The following is a 15,567-nucleotide window of genomic DNA, read 5'->3' as shown; positions in this document are numbered from 1 at the left end:
CATTGGGAGGGCGGAGTCTTGACCGCTGGACCACCAGGGAAGTCCCTTTGCTGAATGTTACTGATGCAGGTTCTGGAGGCGGCTCACAAGCTAAAATCTACATGAAGGTTTTTTTCTGCTCACCAGTGTTATATTACTGGGGACTGAACTCTTGGTAGGTATTGCCGAATTGTCTCCCAGAGACTGTATCAATTTACATCCTTTGTGGCGTTGAATGATACCGTTAAAAAGAGTAGTCTCTCTAGCAGGTGAAACACGGTCTATTACTGTCTTCTTTTGCAGTTCTTTGTTACTAGGAAGGATGAATACCTTCGTTCCCATCAAGAATAAGTCAACAAATTTGGGTGAGGCTATATAGCTCAGATCTTAGCAGGATGTAAGCTTAAGGCCGTCAGTTCCAAGGATGGACAGTAGACTCTGGGTGAGACACCACCTCCTTTATAGTGACAGAAGTATTTGCAATGACATTGCAAATCAGATGCTGATTTTTCTAAGCAGAGCGCACTGTCCCATCCTTCCTTGACTTTGGCGAATGACCAGTGATGGAGCTGGAACCTTACAGAACTCAGCTTCCTCCCGTCTTTGCCCACCTCCCACTTCCTGGCCACACCACCCCGTTTTAGATGTTAATCTGTCCGGTCTTACAGATGCTAAGGTCGCTCGCCTTCCATGCACACATCTGGTGAGATGAGTGTTTCCCTGGTTGGCTTGCATATTACCAGCATCTGTCAACCCTATTTAGTCTTTAATTGCTCTTGGGGCATCTGCAGGAAAAGCCTGCCTTGGGATCTACACACTCATATGAAAACATTGCAAAGCACTCCCGGGCTGGAGTGCATTTGGAAAGAGTGGTTCAAGTTGATTTTTTATTATTTATTGCTGAGCCGCTGAGTCATCATAAAATCAGCGTCCAGCTGAGGCTCCCTTTGGTCCTGTTCAGCCAGCTGTCCCCCTGGTGGAGCGGGTGGTGCCGAGGCATCCGAAGAAATCAGAAAAAAAAAAAAAAAAAAAAAAAAAAAAGGGAGGCCACCAAGTCCCCTGAGGCCATTGATTCATTTTAGGATGGAAACACCTGTCTTGTTTTATATTAGCTGCCTTGTGACAGTTGCACCTAAAAACAAAAGCGGCATTTGCAGCATCTCCAGGTGCAAAGGCACTGAAAGGATCTGAATACAACACCAGAGACAGAACAGCTATGAATCACTGAAGATTGACTTTGATGCCCTGCAGGTGGAAAATAGGGATTCTTCCCAGAGACGGGTGGGGTGTGGGCACCAGTCTTTAACTGCCCCCCTACCCACCAAATAAATGATCCAGACAGACAGGCACCATGGCATCTACATTGGCAGACGGCACAGAGTTCCCCAGAAAGTGCCTGGCCAGGCTGATGGGGATACACTGCAGGGAAAGCTTTGGAGTCTGTGTTAATGCACAGGAATGTGGTGGATGGGTTTCAGAGAGGTGAAGTATCTGGTAATGAGTCCACTCGGGGCAGGCATAACGGGCTCTGCGTATCCGTGATAGCCTTAGAAAGAGGTCTGGCCGTATCGGGCTGGGGCTTTAGGGATGATCTGCTCTATGCTGTTAGGACTATCATGAAAATATTGGCCAGCACCAAAATGAGCGCTGGTGACAAGGTGGAGAATCTTATTCTCCACCTTGTCCTAAGATCTGCAACGCCATGGGCAGCTTGATTTGCCCCATATCCACGAAGACCCGTTTTTCAGTGATGTTAATAACCCTTCCTTTGAATCCGCAAGCAGTGACTCCACGTCTGTGCCTCTGACCGTTTCTGGATTCCATTGTATCCAAACTTCCTCAATCAGCACGGGGTAGAAGACAGGGCCTCCGCTTGGGCACAGAGCTGGCCTTCTCCCCTCTTTGCTTCCAGGGATTGTCTGGGTCTTGGCTAGAGGGTCTCCAGTACCAGCTCCTTCCTGCCCCGTGCCTTTGGGAGCAATACTGTAGCAGGAGAAAACAAACTCAACAGCAAAATGATGTCTCAGTGGACATTTCAACCACTGCCTCTTCTCCCCTTCCTATTGGGACCACAAATTTTAAAGCTATGTGACTTCGGGTGAGATTGATCCCACCCTCGGCACTAAGGTGGATCCTAATTGGCTGAATACAATGCCCTCATCCCGTTTCCCTGGACACTGTATTTGGTTCATTGATGAGCACTTAATTTTAGGCCAAGAAACGGAGAGGAGACATTTGCTAGGGGCATCTGGGAAAGAAATTTCTTTTTTTTTTTCCCAAAGGAGTTGCAAGCCACTGTTCTGCTAACAAGAGGGGAGCCAGCCTCTGAGGGAAGCTGACATGGTAAAAGGCAAAGAGGAGAGAGAGAAACAGAAACTGGGATCTAGGTGACATCCCCAAGCTGCTGGATCAAGCCATACCTGAAGTCCACAGACCTCTAGACTTTTAGTTTTTATGTTGAAGCATGTGAAATTGCCAGTACTTATAATTATCCTCAGGCACACAGCAGCAAACACATCCCAAGGGATTCTTTGAGACAAGACTACCAAATTTTGTGTGCGTATCAGCTGTTCACTTTGACCTTTCCACCAGCTGCAAGCTGGGTTCCCCAACCTTAGCTTAGTCACCCTTTAGTTCATCCTACACACTCTCTTCATATTAATTTTGCTTCAACACTGCAGTTTCCACACTTGTGCTTCACAGCCAACAATGGTGCTTTAGGGCTTTCCGCGTGAAGAATAAACACAGTTGCCTGGCCTTACTCCAATAAGCTTTTCTAACCTTATTCTCCATGACTCCCAGATAGAAGAACCCTCCATTCCACTCAAACTAGGCTTCATTCTGACCATAGGCTGCGCCACCTCCACCATGAGCCTATAATTAATTTTCTTTCTGCTTACACCTCTGTCAGCGTGTCTGTCTCTCTCTTTCATTGCCCCTCCTGGTATACTTAAGGCTATGTTGGGGCAACTTATAGTTAACGAGTTCTTTAACCAGATCTCTCTCTCCAATGAATTCCTATCACTCTTGAAATCTATGCCACGCAATCTTTAATTAATTACATATTAATGGCTTCACGCCTACAAACCCAACCTCCTAAGGTTACATGGACCATATATTATATCTGTTTCATAAACTTCCTAACCAGCACGGTTTGGCGCACACAGCAGAAACAAAGGCATAAATATTAAATAACTGACATTTTCCAGACTTAAACATTTAGGCCATTCAGCTCAGCACTGGGTACAAATGAGCCCAGAAGCCAAACGATGAGGGTTTATCCAAGCTGATGTTCTGAACTTGAGACCTTCTGCCTGTTCCCTAGGAAAGTTTCATCCAGCAAGATCATTTTTCCGACATCAACTCTAAAGATTTTTTTTTTTTTGATGTGGACCATTTTCAAAGTCTTTATTGAATTTGTTATAATACAGCTTCTGTTTTTTTCATATTTTGGTTTTTTTTGGGCTGGGAGTCCCGTGGGAGCTTAGCTCCCCAACCAGGGAGCGAACCTGCATTCCCTGCACTGGAAGGCAAAGGCCTAACCACTGGACAACAATTCTAACACACTTTCCCATGTTCAGGCAAACCTGTGGGTTTCAGCCCAGACAATGAGAGGGAAACATTGATACTTTAACCCCAACGCAGCTTAAGAACCCTTGGAGGGTTCCGACGGACAGAGCTGAACCAAGGCTTCTTGCAGCCTGGCTTCTGGTTCTCAAGCCCTCGGTGGAGAGACAACTTCCTTTGAATCCCATAAGGCATTGTGGACACTGAACAGACTTGCAAACCCAATCGAATGAGCTAAGCGTCCACGGACCCAGAAACACCAAACCTATGTTTTTCTTAAAATAAACAAGCATAAAGCATTTAAACAAGAAGGTTCTCAGGGGCAAACCCTGGTTGGATTTTAGCAGACCTGAAAACACTTGAAACATAGTCAAAAGACTTTTTGCTAATCCCAAGACATTTGCAAAATGGTTCTACCTTTTTGTGGCCTCCTGGCTCTTCCAGACCCCCGTGGATGCACCTGTCTACCCGCAGACAAACCCTCCAGATGCTCAACACAAGTAAACTCATCAAGGAACCATGGGAGTGGGCAGTGGACGGCACAGATGGGTACTGGGGGGGGGCTATTCATCATAAATGTCCTTGTTTATCCTTTTCCGCCATCAGGGATGACTGAGAGCAGATACTTTTCTGTCTTACACTTTGAATTCTCAAAAGAAAGAAGAGTAATACGTGCATCGGTAGGCTGCTTCAGTGTTCCATAAACCTTGAGCTGCCAGGAGGTTTGCTTCTATCATGGAATCTCTTCAAATCCCATGGGCTCTTATTCTTTATCATAATTCTTTGAATATCTGAAACCCGTGATGTTTAAGTGAGTCTTCTCGTTTGGGGGTTAAGTCATCATATTTGTTTTTCTCCCAGTTCTAATTTTCTAACACTGCCATCCTTTTTCGAGTTTCCTCTATTTTTGTTTCCCTAGGGGCATCCTTTGGGACAGAAAGTGAGTTTAACCCTTAGACATTGACACCTGGTTTCCTCTGAGTTTCAACTTTAGGGGGATTTCAGAGCAATACTTACTCCAAGGTAACTCTCTGAGCTCACCCATTCTCTGCAGCGTGGGGAGAATTCCTAAATCTATTTCATTATTTCAGCCATACCTGGTAGGACTCAACCAAAAGAATTTTATTAATTGAAACATCTGACAGTGAGTTGGATTTTAGTTTAACTGGAAGATTCTGTATAACCCAGGGAAATAAGACAACTGGAAAGTTTGCATTTTACTCGGCACTTTTTTATAGTTCCCAGATCTTGTAAAAAAACATGGGGGAGGCGGGGTGGCAGGATAAAGCAATGGAATTTTTAAATCAAATGAAAGCTGAATGTGGACGAGGCCAAGGTTTCTTGCCTATTGCTATCCTCCATGAATAAGAGAGAAGAAAATTTCCTTCACTCTGTTGAACAGAATATTACGCTGGAAAACTATTAATTTTAGGTGCTGAAAATCAGCTATTTCCTGTAACATACACTAGCCCATACTTTTTTTTTTTTCACAAAACTGTTATTGTTTCTGTTACAAAAGTCACACAAGTTCATTCTGGAAAACTTTTTGGAAAAAAACCAGAAGCAAAATGAAGAAAATTTAAAATTGCTCAAAGCTCGCTGCATGGAGAAATTCAATTAATAAAAAATTAGTGGGGCTTCCCTGGTGGCGCAGTGGTTGAGAGTCCGCCTGCCAATGCAGGCGACACGGGTTCGTGCCCCGGTCTGGGAGGATCCCACGTGCCGCGGAGCAGCTGGGCCCGTGAGCCATGGCCGCTGAGCCTGCGCGTCCGGAGCCTGTGCTCCGCAGCGGGAGAGGCCACAACGGTGAGAGGCCCGCGTACCGCAAAAAAAAAAAAAAAAAAAAAAAAAAAAAAAAAAAAAAAAAAAAATTAGTGGTTTAATAATTAATAAAGTATATAAATGTCTAGTACTTTTATCTCTATTTTCTCTCTTATATTCTATCTTTATCTCTTGCAAAAACTAAAATTGAAATTATACTGGACATTCTGCTTCATAACTTACTTTTTTCATGATAGAAGTTATTCCTAAGTAGGATTTTCTTTTTCTGGCTGAGATATAAGGCTATATTCTAGTCCCCATAATGCTTTTCTACCATAACAAACATCCTTGGATCTAAATCTTTATGCCCAGACAAGGTCTCTCCTTACGAGGCATTTCTGGACGAGAAACTGCTGGGTCAAAGGAGATGCAGAATTGTAGGGTTTTGGCGTAAGGGTTGCCTAGCTGCCTTCCAGAAAGATTAAATAATTTCGCACATCCACCAGCACGGTATAAATATTTCCTCATACAAATTCTGGATATCTTAATTGAAAATTGATAGATACAAAATAATAGCTCATTATTTTATTTGATTATTAACGAGCTTGAATATTTTCATATAAAATACTGCCATTATATCCATACTGTTGTACACCCCAGTAAGACGTAATTTAAAATTAGTTAGTTATTCATTTAATTTTTATATAGTAAGTATAGCAACTCTATGCTTTCTCTCATATGTTGAAAATATTCCAAATATAACAACAAGGTCCTACTGCATAGCACAGAGAACTATATTCAATATCCTATGATAAACCATAATGGAAAAGAATACAAAAAAGAGAATGTATATATATGTACAATTGAATCACTTTGCTGTATAGCAGAAATTAACACAACATTGTAAATCAACTGTAATTTAAAAAAATTTTTTAATTAAAAAACGAAGATATTCCTTTCAATCTAACAGCAGCTGGGCTAGTGAGCAATGCACAGGTTACCAGGTAAGAACAGAGCATCTTATTCTGTTCAATCAGAGGCTGTTGACCCTTTAACAGTCTCCTGCACAGAGGTTCATGCCCAAGACGGGTTTAGACTAGGCTGCTTCTGAGTTCTTTCTTATACCTGACATTCTTCCTCCTTTCCTACACTTAGAAATAAAGCATCCTTGGTCCATTAGGAGAAGAGGCAGAGTGGAGGAGCGTGGGGACCGGTGGCCCTGCAGGCTGGGCTGTGACAAAGTGGCTCCGAGTCTGCTCATTTCTCCTCTCTGGGGTCCCACGTGCCTGCCACGCCCCTGCCACGCTGGCCCTGACCGCCATCCTCCTTCCTACAACACTTGTACAACTTCCCTTTAAGGCTTCTGTGGCGCGTTGCAACTTACAGCCAGAAACTGGATTCTTGTACCTACGTGTGCGAGTTTCCTCTGGCTGCTATAACCAAGTGACACCAGCTGGCTTCAAACAAGGGACATTTATTCTCTCACAGTTCTGGAGGCCAGAAGTCCTAAATCGAGGTGTCAGCAGGACCATGCTTCCTCTGATACTCCAGGTAAGCTCCTTCCTTGCCTCTTCCCAGCTCCTGGTGGCGGCTGCCTGTCCTTGAAGCTCCCTGCTTGCAGCTGCATCACACCAGCCTCTGTCCTCGGCATCTTTCCCCGCATCTTCTCCTCCCCTGTTAGAGCTCTCGTGTCTCTTGTCCTGGGCCATAAGCTCCCGATGTCAGGGCTCATCTCATATTCACCTGGTACCAGAAGCAGCTGGTACCCAATACGCAGAGGGAGCTCTTTGGATGCATAGTGAATGAAGATGAATTAATTCTATGGCTTCTCTTTATAGCCCATGTCTTGAATTCTCCTGGATAGCTTATCCTCACCTCTTCCTCTGAATACCCCTCATATACCAAATATACTGCCCAAAGTGGACCTCCTCCAGGGTTTTCTTCTCTACTTTCCTTCATTCTCGCTGTATCCCCTCCCCGAGCTGTCCTGTTACTTCCCACCACTGTTGCGTGGCTTGACTCGTAAACCTACCTGTCTTGTTTCAACCCTTCCCTTGAGCTCAGAGCTATATTTCTAACAGCCCGCTGGAGTGAAGAGAAGCTTTGCTCAAACTCTAAAGCCAACATGTCTAAAACGACACCGCCACCTCACCTGGTCCCCTGGTTCTTGGTTTCTGACGTCCCAGGCACGAATTAGAATCAACACCTATTGGCCAGTAATTCTAGAGACGTGGGCCCCGGCACGAGGGCCATCCCCAACTCTTGTGGGTTCCGCGCCGGAGTGGCGTTTGTCGCCCATTGTTTTCCCTTCAGTTTCACCACTGCTTCGCTCAAGATTTCCGTGTCTCTCCCCCACTCTTGCGGTAGCATCCTGACAGGTCTCCCTTGCTTCCTGTCTCTTGCTCTGCTATCCATCCTTCAGCAGAATGGGCTTGAGAGAAGGATCGGATGGCATGATTCTCTTGCTTGAAAGCCCCCGGGCTTGCATTCAGGGGGTCCTCCTTTGGGGATGGGAACGGATGTCGGCTGTGAGCCTGGGAAGTGGAGTGACACTGCAATTTGTTCAGCTCGATTTGCTGTGTTCGATGGACCCTGCTCAGCTATGCTGGAGTTACCCTGTTTCACCCCGGTCCTCAGGCTCTGGGCCCCCAAGTTTTTCAGAAGGTGCCAGAGCTCCGCCAGTAACACCTACGAAAGGTCATCGCTTTGACCTTGTGATTATTGTGTAAGCTCGTTAAGGGCAAAGATCAAATCTTTTGTCGAGCTACACTTACTTCTCAGCTGCGTTTAATGTAAAACTGGGCAGCGGAGGCCTCTGAGGAAATCCTTCTGAAAGAGCCAGTGTGAGAAAGATAAATAAATAGCAGAGGCCCCTGGGCTGAAGCAGCAGGGCGGGGCGGCTCTCAGAGGCTGCAGACGCCGAGGTGAGCTTGGCTGCAGGAGTGCTGGGCCCGTGATTGATGGATGCAGTTCGCATCTGGGCTTCTAACCAGACGCCCTCACCTTGCGGAATATAGAACTGAAGGTTCCCACTGCTCTCGGAAGCCAGTGCTTTCCCGGGACGAGGCAGCATTGTGTTCTGCTTACTGAATGGGAGGCTTTCTCTTCCCTTCCCAGTCACCACGGCATCTGATCGCCAGCCTGGGCCAGGCTACACCGGGCTCCCTCCTCCCTGCCCATCGTTCATGATTTTCATGTGTTCTGGGGCTGTTTTCAAGGGCCCCAACCCCCAGCCTCTGCTCAGTGGAGCTATAAAAGCAGAAAGCTTTTCATCTCTTCGCCAGCAGCAGCCCTCCCTGCTCCCTTGATCGTTTGGCGAACTTGCCTCTGAACTCGGTCCAAACTGTCTGTCTCCTTGGGATTCCACGTCTCCTCGACCGGGAACAGCCTCCCAGGTGCGCTGGGTGATTAGCACGGAGGAAGGAGTTATGTACACTGTGATTAGCGCAGTAATAACAGCGATATTAATAAGAGCAAGAGCCCGACGATGACAGAGCACCTGGGCCACGGTGATCGCGAGGAAGATGCGCTTTTAGCCCCCGGGGAGCCCATACTGTTCTCCTTTTATTGTAACACTTCCGGTTCTTTCTCTCATTCCAACAGTAATCTGTGTCCATTGTGCAAAGCGTGAAAAATTCAGAAAGAGAGAAATAATTCAGGCTAGGTTACCCATACTCCTGCCATGCAGAGGTAACCACTGTTAATATGTTGGTGGTTTTTTGGTCCAGATTTAGTTGATACACAAGCTCTCAGATTCACACATGTAAATACATTGGCAGAGGTGGGTTTCATGCTGTATATAAAATTGTGTGGCACCAAAGGGGAAATGCGGGGGGGGAAGTGATAAATTGGGATGAACATACACACACTACTGTATATAAAATAGATAACTAACAAGGACCAACTGTATAGCACAGGGAACTCTACTCAATATTCTGTAATTACCTATATGGGAAAAGAATCTGAAAAAGAATGAATATATGTATACATATAACTGAATCACTTTGCTGTACACCTGAAACTAACACAACATTGTAAATCAGCTATATTCCAATAAGCATTAATTGAACAGCAAAAAAAATTTTTTTTAATAAATAAAATTATGCGTCCTTTTTTCCTTCAATATGATATCACACAGACGTTTCCAGGTCATGAGATAGTCTTCCACAGCATAATTTTAGTGGTTCTATAGAAATATATATTCGATGATGTATTTGGCCATTTCCTTATGGTTGAGTCCTCGTGTGGTTTCTGAGCTGTGTCGTTATGCAAATACTATAGGAAAGGAGCAGGGGACAGACATAAAGTGACCTGCAGAAATAGCCTGCCATCCGGAGAACTGCTGATGGGAAACTCACTTCCCACTTTCTGCATTCCTACTCACCGGAAAATGGAGTAGTTTGGCATTGAGCCAGTCAGATGGGGCAAGGGGAACAGCTCTTTGAGTGGGGAAGGGGGTTTGGACCAATCTTCCATGTCTTTATATATTAATCCCTTAGCCACATAACTAGAGATGTCCTAGAGATAGGAAGAGGGAAGGGACACAACCAGGAGAGTCAGCAGTCTTGCCCACGTAGCCCCAGGAAGGCAGGAAAGAGAAACTCACATCTCAGAGTGCAAGTGGGAGTTACTATCCCAGTGAATATGAACTCATGACCCACCCTCTGGGAGATAAACCAACATGGTGAGCAAATTATCTTCATGGGCGCAAAATGTTCTTTGGAGGAAGAGAATGTAGCAGGTCAAAACTCTTGCAGTATATAAAAAATTACCTGCTTCTGGTTTACTTTTCTTTTTTTAACTGGATAAGAAAAATCCAATCCCTCCTAAGCTGGGATGGGGATTAACTTGAAAGTGGGTGTGAGGGAGCTAATGGAGGGATAAAAATGCCCTAAAACTGATTATAGTGATGGTTGCACCTCTCAGTAACGTTCCTAAAAAAATCATTAAATTGTACACTTGAAATGGGTAAATTTTATGATAGGTAAGATATGTATCCAATAAAACTACTTTAAAAAGTAAAATTTAAACCCCTACCTTAAAAAAAATAAAGTATCGTGTAAAACCAAGACAAGAGACTTTGAAGGGTTGCATAGGACTAGGTTGGGGAGGTCCTGTGGGAAGCAAGATGGCGAGATGCACGGTGGACATGGTCCCGTGTGGCACCAGAGGCAGGAGGCTGCAGTACAGCCAACTGAATGCAGCAGAGAGGCTCTCAGCCTCGCTTTCATCTGCTCTGTTGTCCCTGGCAACCTCTGCTAACTCTTTCCAGTGAGTCATTGTACCTTCAGGTACAAAGAACAGCTGTCTGGAACGAGAACAGGCTTTGACCTTTGCTGGCTGTGTGACTTTGGGTAAATCATTTCACCTTCCTGAGACTTAGATGCCACGTGCGGAGAATGAAGGATAATGTCTGGCTCTCGAAGGCCTGTTGAGTTGTAACATTTGTCTAATGCCGTGATTCATGCTTTATAAATGGTTATAAACAAATCCTAGAGCCAATTTTCTAGTTTTCTCCTGTGCCCAAGGACAAACATAAATCATATTTAACTGGTGAGAACTCTAGCTAACTCACAGGTATATCATGAGATTAAACGAAATAATAGACCTGAAAGGAATGCGATGAAGAAAAAAACACCTAAAACCTTATGGGGATATAAAATATTAACACAGGCATCTTCTGCTTTCCTCCTCAGATCAACCGTCTGTACTAGTCCAACAACATTGGAAAACGGTTGTCATTTGCTGGACTTGGGCTGAGTTTCTAATCTGTTGGTTTCCCCTAATCTTTAAACGGAAAATTCTATCCAAGGACAGTGGCATTTATAATATCCTCATTGCAAAATAGGAGGAAACAACAACCAATGGAGGCATCTTAGTAGGGTACCTAAAAAAAGGCAAGGGATTCTGGAAAGCAAGTGGGTGGTGAAGACAACTGCTCTTGCCATGGTCAGTTTCTTGCCATGGTCAGTTTCTGCTCTTCCGTGAGCCTGCAAAGCAGGTTGCAAGAGAACAGACCCCAGACATCTCAAGTGTTATTCTTCATGAGGTCCTCCTAGAGTGGACAAGGGCCAGCCGGGCACGTGATTCTTGGGGCTGGTTCTCATGCTGACAAGGCAGCCATCACATCCCCTGGGAGGGAGAACTGATGGATGTCTGTAAAGACCGGGTCTGGGTCTCACAGTCCAACATGAGCTGCACTGAGACACCCATCAGAGCTCTGTAGATTCAGGTAAATATATCAGATTTTAATGCCACTCTGAAATATCAATTGGATCTTCCGAAGCATGCTCTTGACAATCAGCCAGTTGCCAAGTGTTTGCTTTGTGCTACCTGGACAGAGCCTGAGAAGTCCTCTCCCCACGCCCGGCACCCCCGCCTCCCACGTTGGTGAGCACTGGCTTGTACATTGGTTCACTAGGGCTCATTCCTTTATTCACGCTCTTACCCACACCTTCCTTCCTTTCTTCCTTCCTTCTTTCCTTCCTCCCTCCCTCCCTCCCTCCCTCCCTCCCTTCCTTCCTTCCTTCCTTCTTTCCTTCCTCCCTCCCTCCCTCCCTCCCTCCCTCCCTTCCTTCCTTCCTTCCTTCCTTCCTCCATTTCCCTCCATATTCTCTGACATTTAGTGTCACAAACACTTGTTGATTGCCCTCTACATGTTCAGATCTATTTTTGGCTCCAATGATGCAAAGATGAATGAGACACAGTCTCTTCTTCCAAGATACTCACTAAGGGGAGACAGAAATAAAACCCAGAATTGTAGCCTAGAGGGATAAGGGGTATCGGGGAAGCCTGCAGTGAGTGGATCAAAGCCTGGAGTGATTAGTCCTTCTCTGAGACCCTCATAAGTGTCCAGATCAGGCGAAAACTTTAATTTTCTTGACCAATGAATGACATGATTGTTTTAGTATGCTTACACACATAACTTATCTTTCTCATAGATAAAACATTTGACTTTCTTTTTTTTCTTTTTAAAATTTATTTATTTTACAGTAGGTCCTTGTTGGTTATCTGTCTTAAATATAGCAGTGCGTACATGTCACCCCCAAACTCTCAGTCTATCACTCCCCCCAACCCTTCGCCCTCGGTAGCCGTAAGTTCATTCTCTAAGTCTGTGGGTTTGTTTCTGTTTTGTAAATAAGTTCGTTTGTATCATTTTTTTTAAAGATTCTTCATATAAGTGAAATCATATGGTATTTGTCTTTCTCTGTCTGACTTACTTCACTTAGTGTGATAATCTCCAGGTCCATCCATGTTGCTGCAAGTGGCATTATTTCATTCCTTTTTATGGCTGAGTCCTATTGCATTGTAGATATGCACCACATCTTCTCTATCCATTCATCTGCTGGTGGACATTTAGGTTGTTTCCATGTCTTGGCTACTGTGAATAGTGCTGCAATGAACACTGGGGTGCACGGGTCCTTTGGAACCCAAAGCATTTGACTTTAAAAGGAGAATGCACTTCTGATGAGTTCTAATCACATACACACAGAGTTTACAAAGGGAGTTGATTTTCCAGGGCGCCTCTCAAGGTGTTCTACCGCTCTTCCTCAGAAGTTCAGAAGTCTATCCAGGTGATTTTGATCACCTGGTGTGAAGGGTGGAGGGCCAGTGGGTCCTGCAGGTAGAATCTGCGTTCTTAAGAGACTGGGACCAAAAGGGCATCTTGCCAGCAACCCTGGAGTTTCATGCCACGCTCAGCCTGGCTTTCCACTCTGAAGGAAACCATCTCACAGTCCTGGTGGAAAAGATTCAAATTCTATGTCTTTGTGACTTTCATGTTTGTCAATCATTTAGGAGACAGCTTCTGAAAAGATCAGCAAAGGGATCCAGCTATGAGAGTTTACTTTTCATCAAGAAACCATTAGCATTGTCCGTAAGAAAATGACAATGGATTCATTCTTAGGATCCATTTATCCCATTCAGTCCATTAATAAACATCCTTTGGGTACCTGATACGCGCCGGTGCTGAGCTAAGCTGTGGGACCACACGAGCACCTCCTGGCTGATGCAGAAAGAGGGACGCTGCTCCCTTGCCTACATCTAGGGCTTTGCTGCCTCTATCCCATCCCCTTTCTCCCTGCCTTTCCTATTGCCATATTTTTCACCAGCACTCCAGGCATACTAGGGGCTCCCCAAAGGCTTCTTCATCGATTGAGTCTCTGCTCTAATCGGATCAATCGCTAATCACTCGCCTTCAGGAGGTTCCATGCAGGGGCCCTAAATAATGTAGGGACTTAGGTTGTTCTAAAAGCAGATTAGGAAATGAAAATCGGGCCCCCAACTGTGCAGCTGCAGCGTGTCCTGAAAATTTACAAAATATTTATGCTTTCCAGCCTGATTCTTCCCTGTCTCCAAGCGAGGTGAAGAAGATTTCAGTCCAGGGCCAGAGAGGAACAGAGGCAAGTGGAAGTTTTCCTTCTCCTCTGACAGTCAGGTATGAGCTGGCCCCCGACAGAATGTGATGTTCAACTCGCTCCTTTGTTCTTTTCCTGAATCACTGAACGCTAGAACTGGAAGCAGCCTCAGGGCTGTCCCAGATGAGGCCCCGGAAGAAAGTTGGTCGGAGGGGACAAGGTGAACTAGGTCCCAGGTATGAGTCCGGTGTGTGGTCAGTAGGGCGAGGAGCCCTGAACTCCAAGGGCAGACATCGAGTTCCTGTCCTCGGCTTTCTGTGAACGTGAACAGCTGGGCCTCACTCTCCTCTGCTGGCCTCACTGGGAGCCACGTTGAAATGTTGCTCCTGAGGCTGGGCTAGGACCTTCGGAAGGTTTAAACACTAAAATGATTATGGGGCCACCCTTTCCCTGCCCTTCCTCACCCTGGACCCATTGAAAATGCAAACTGTTCCAAACTTTAAAACGATTGCAAGAAATTCCAACAATGTTATAATTGTTTTTTGATGAGGAATATTTGGAGCATATTATGAAATATTAAATGACTTCCACTATTATTATCTGTTGTTGTTGTTATTTGTGATCTCTCTCTTTCCTGGGGCCCTAAGCACACACTCAAGCTGCTCAGGGGAGACAATAGAATTGAGTTGCCAGCCCTGCCCCAGAGGGGGCTGGGGGAAGCCATCCCTAAACCAAGCAAACAAAGCCCCAAACCAAGGCCTGTTCCTCTGGGGGATCGGAGGTGATGGGCTCTGAAGGATTGACTCACGGGAACCCAAAAGCACACAAGGCTCAGAGAGACACAAGAATGCAAATCTAGTTATTTACCGTGACAGACCGTTGTCACAATGACCGGAAAACTCAGAGCCTTTGTGATCAGCACATTCTCTCCCTGTAGGAAAATCCAAATACAATCACACCAAGTTATAATCAGAAGGCTGCTTGCCCAACGTGGAGTCCAAACCGGGGAAGTTGATGAATCAGATGGTGAAAGGCATCTGATTTCCCCGCGCTGGCACGGGCAAGGCCAGTATACTCCTCCAGGCCTTTTGTTATGTTCTTAAGACTGACCAAGTACACTGCAGACCGGAAGCTGTTTACACTGTAAATATATTCAAACAAATTATGAATCGCTGGAAGTTATTCTCTCTGCCCAGTTGATTTTATATCTGGGATTCAATCCATTGTGTGTTAATCTTAAAATGTGATCCCCATAGGCAACTTATTTCCTTCACTTCCTGATTGTTTTTTTTTTGGGGGGGGGTGGGTGTGGAGAGAGGCAGCAAAGTGGTGGAGAAGAGGGAATGATAATTCATTGTTGTTCCCTTATTTTCCAGGTAAGAAAACAGATATGATTACAGTTAGATAGTTTGAGACAAAGCTCGGAATAGAATCTAAATATTATTGTATTCATTCAGTCATCACGTATTACTTGAACACCTACTGTGTGATGGTATTGGTCTAGGCTCGGGAGAACAGGGTAGCGAGATTCCTGCCTTCATGGAGCTTATGTTCTAGTGCAGGGGACAATGTAGAAAGAAAGAAATACATTATAATTCCAGATGGGCACAGAGTTAAACCAACATGATATGATGGTGACAATGCCAAGGTGTGTTCTTTCAAGGACTTTCTCTTCAAGAAGGTGACGTTTGAGTGATGAGAAGGAACAAGTTGTTCTGATAGCCCAGGTAGAGCATCCCAAGGAAATGGAACCAGCTGGTGCAAAGACTTCGGGTGTTCAAATAACAGAAAGAGAGGCTGGGAGGAAGAGACTGGATTATAGGAGCAACCGGAAGTCCCTCAAGCATATGGGTGGTATCCTCAGACTTGTGATTGAAAGGGGTCATGCTCGTTGCTCTGCAGA

The sequence above is a fragment of the Tursiops truncatus genome, chromosome 20 (assembly GCF_011762595.2).
Source record: "Tursiops truncatus isolate mTurTru1 chromosome 20, mTurTru1.mat.Y, whole genome shotgun sequence".
In the NCBI taxonomy this organism is placed as follows: Eukaryota; Metazoa; Chordata; class Mammalia; order Artiodactyla; family Delphinidae; genus Tursiops; species Tursiops truncatus.
This window is presented reverse-complemented; position numbering follows the sequence as displayed.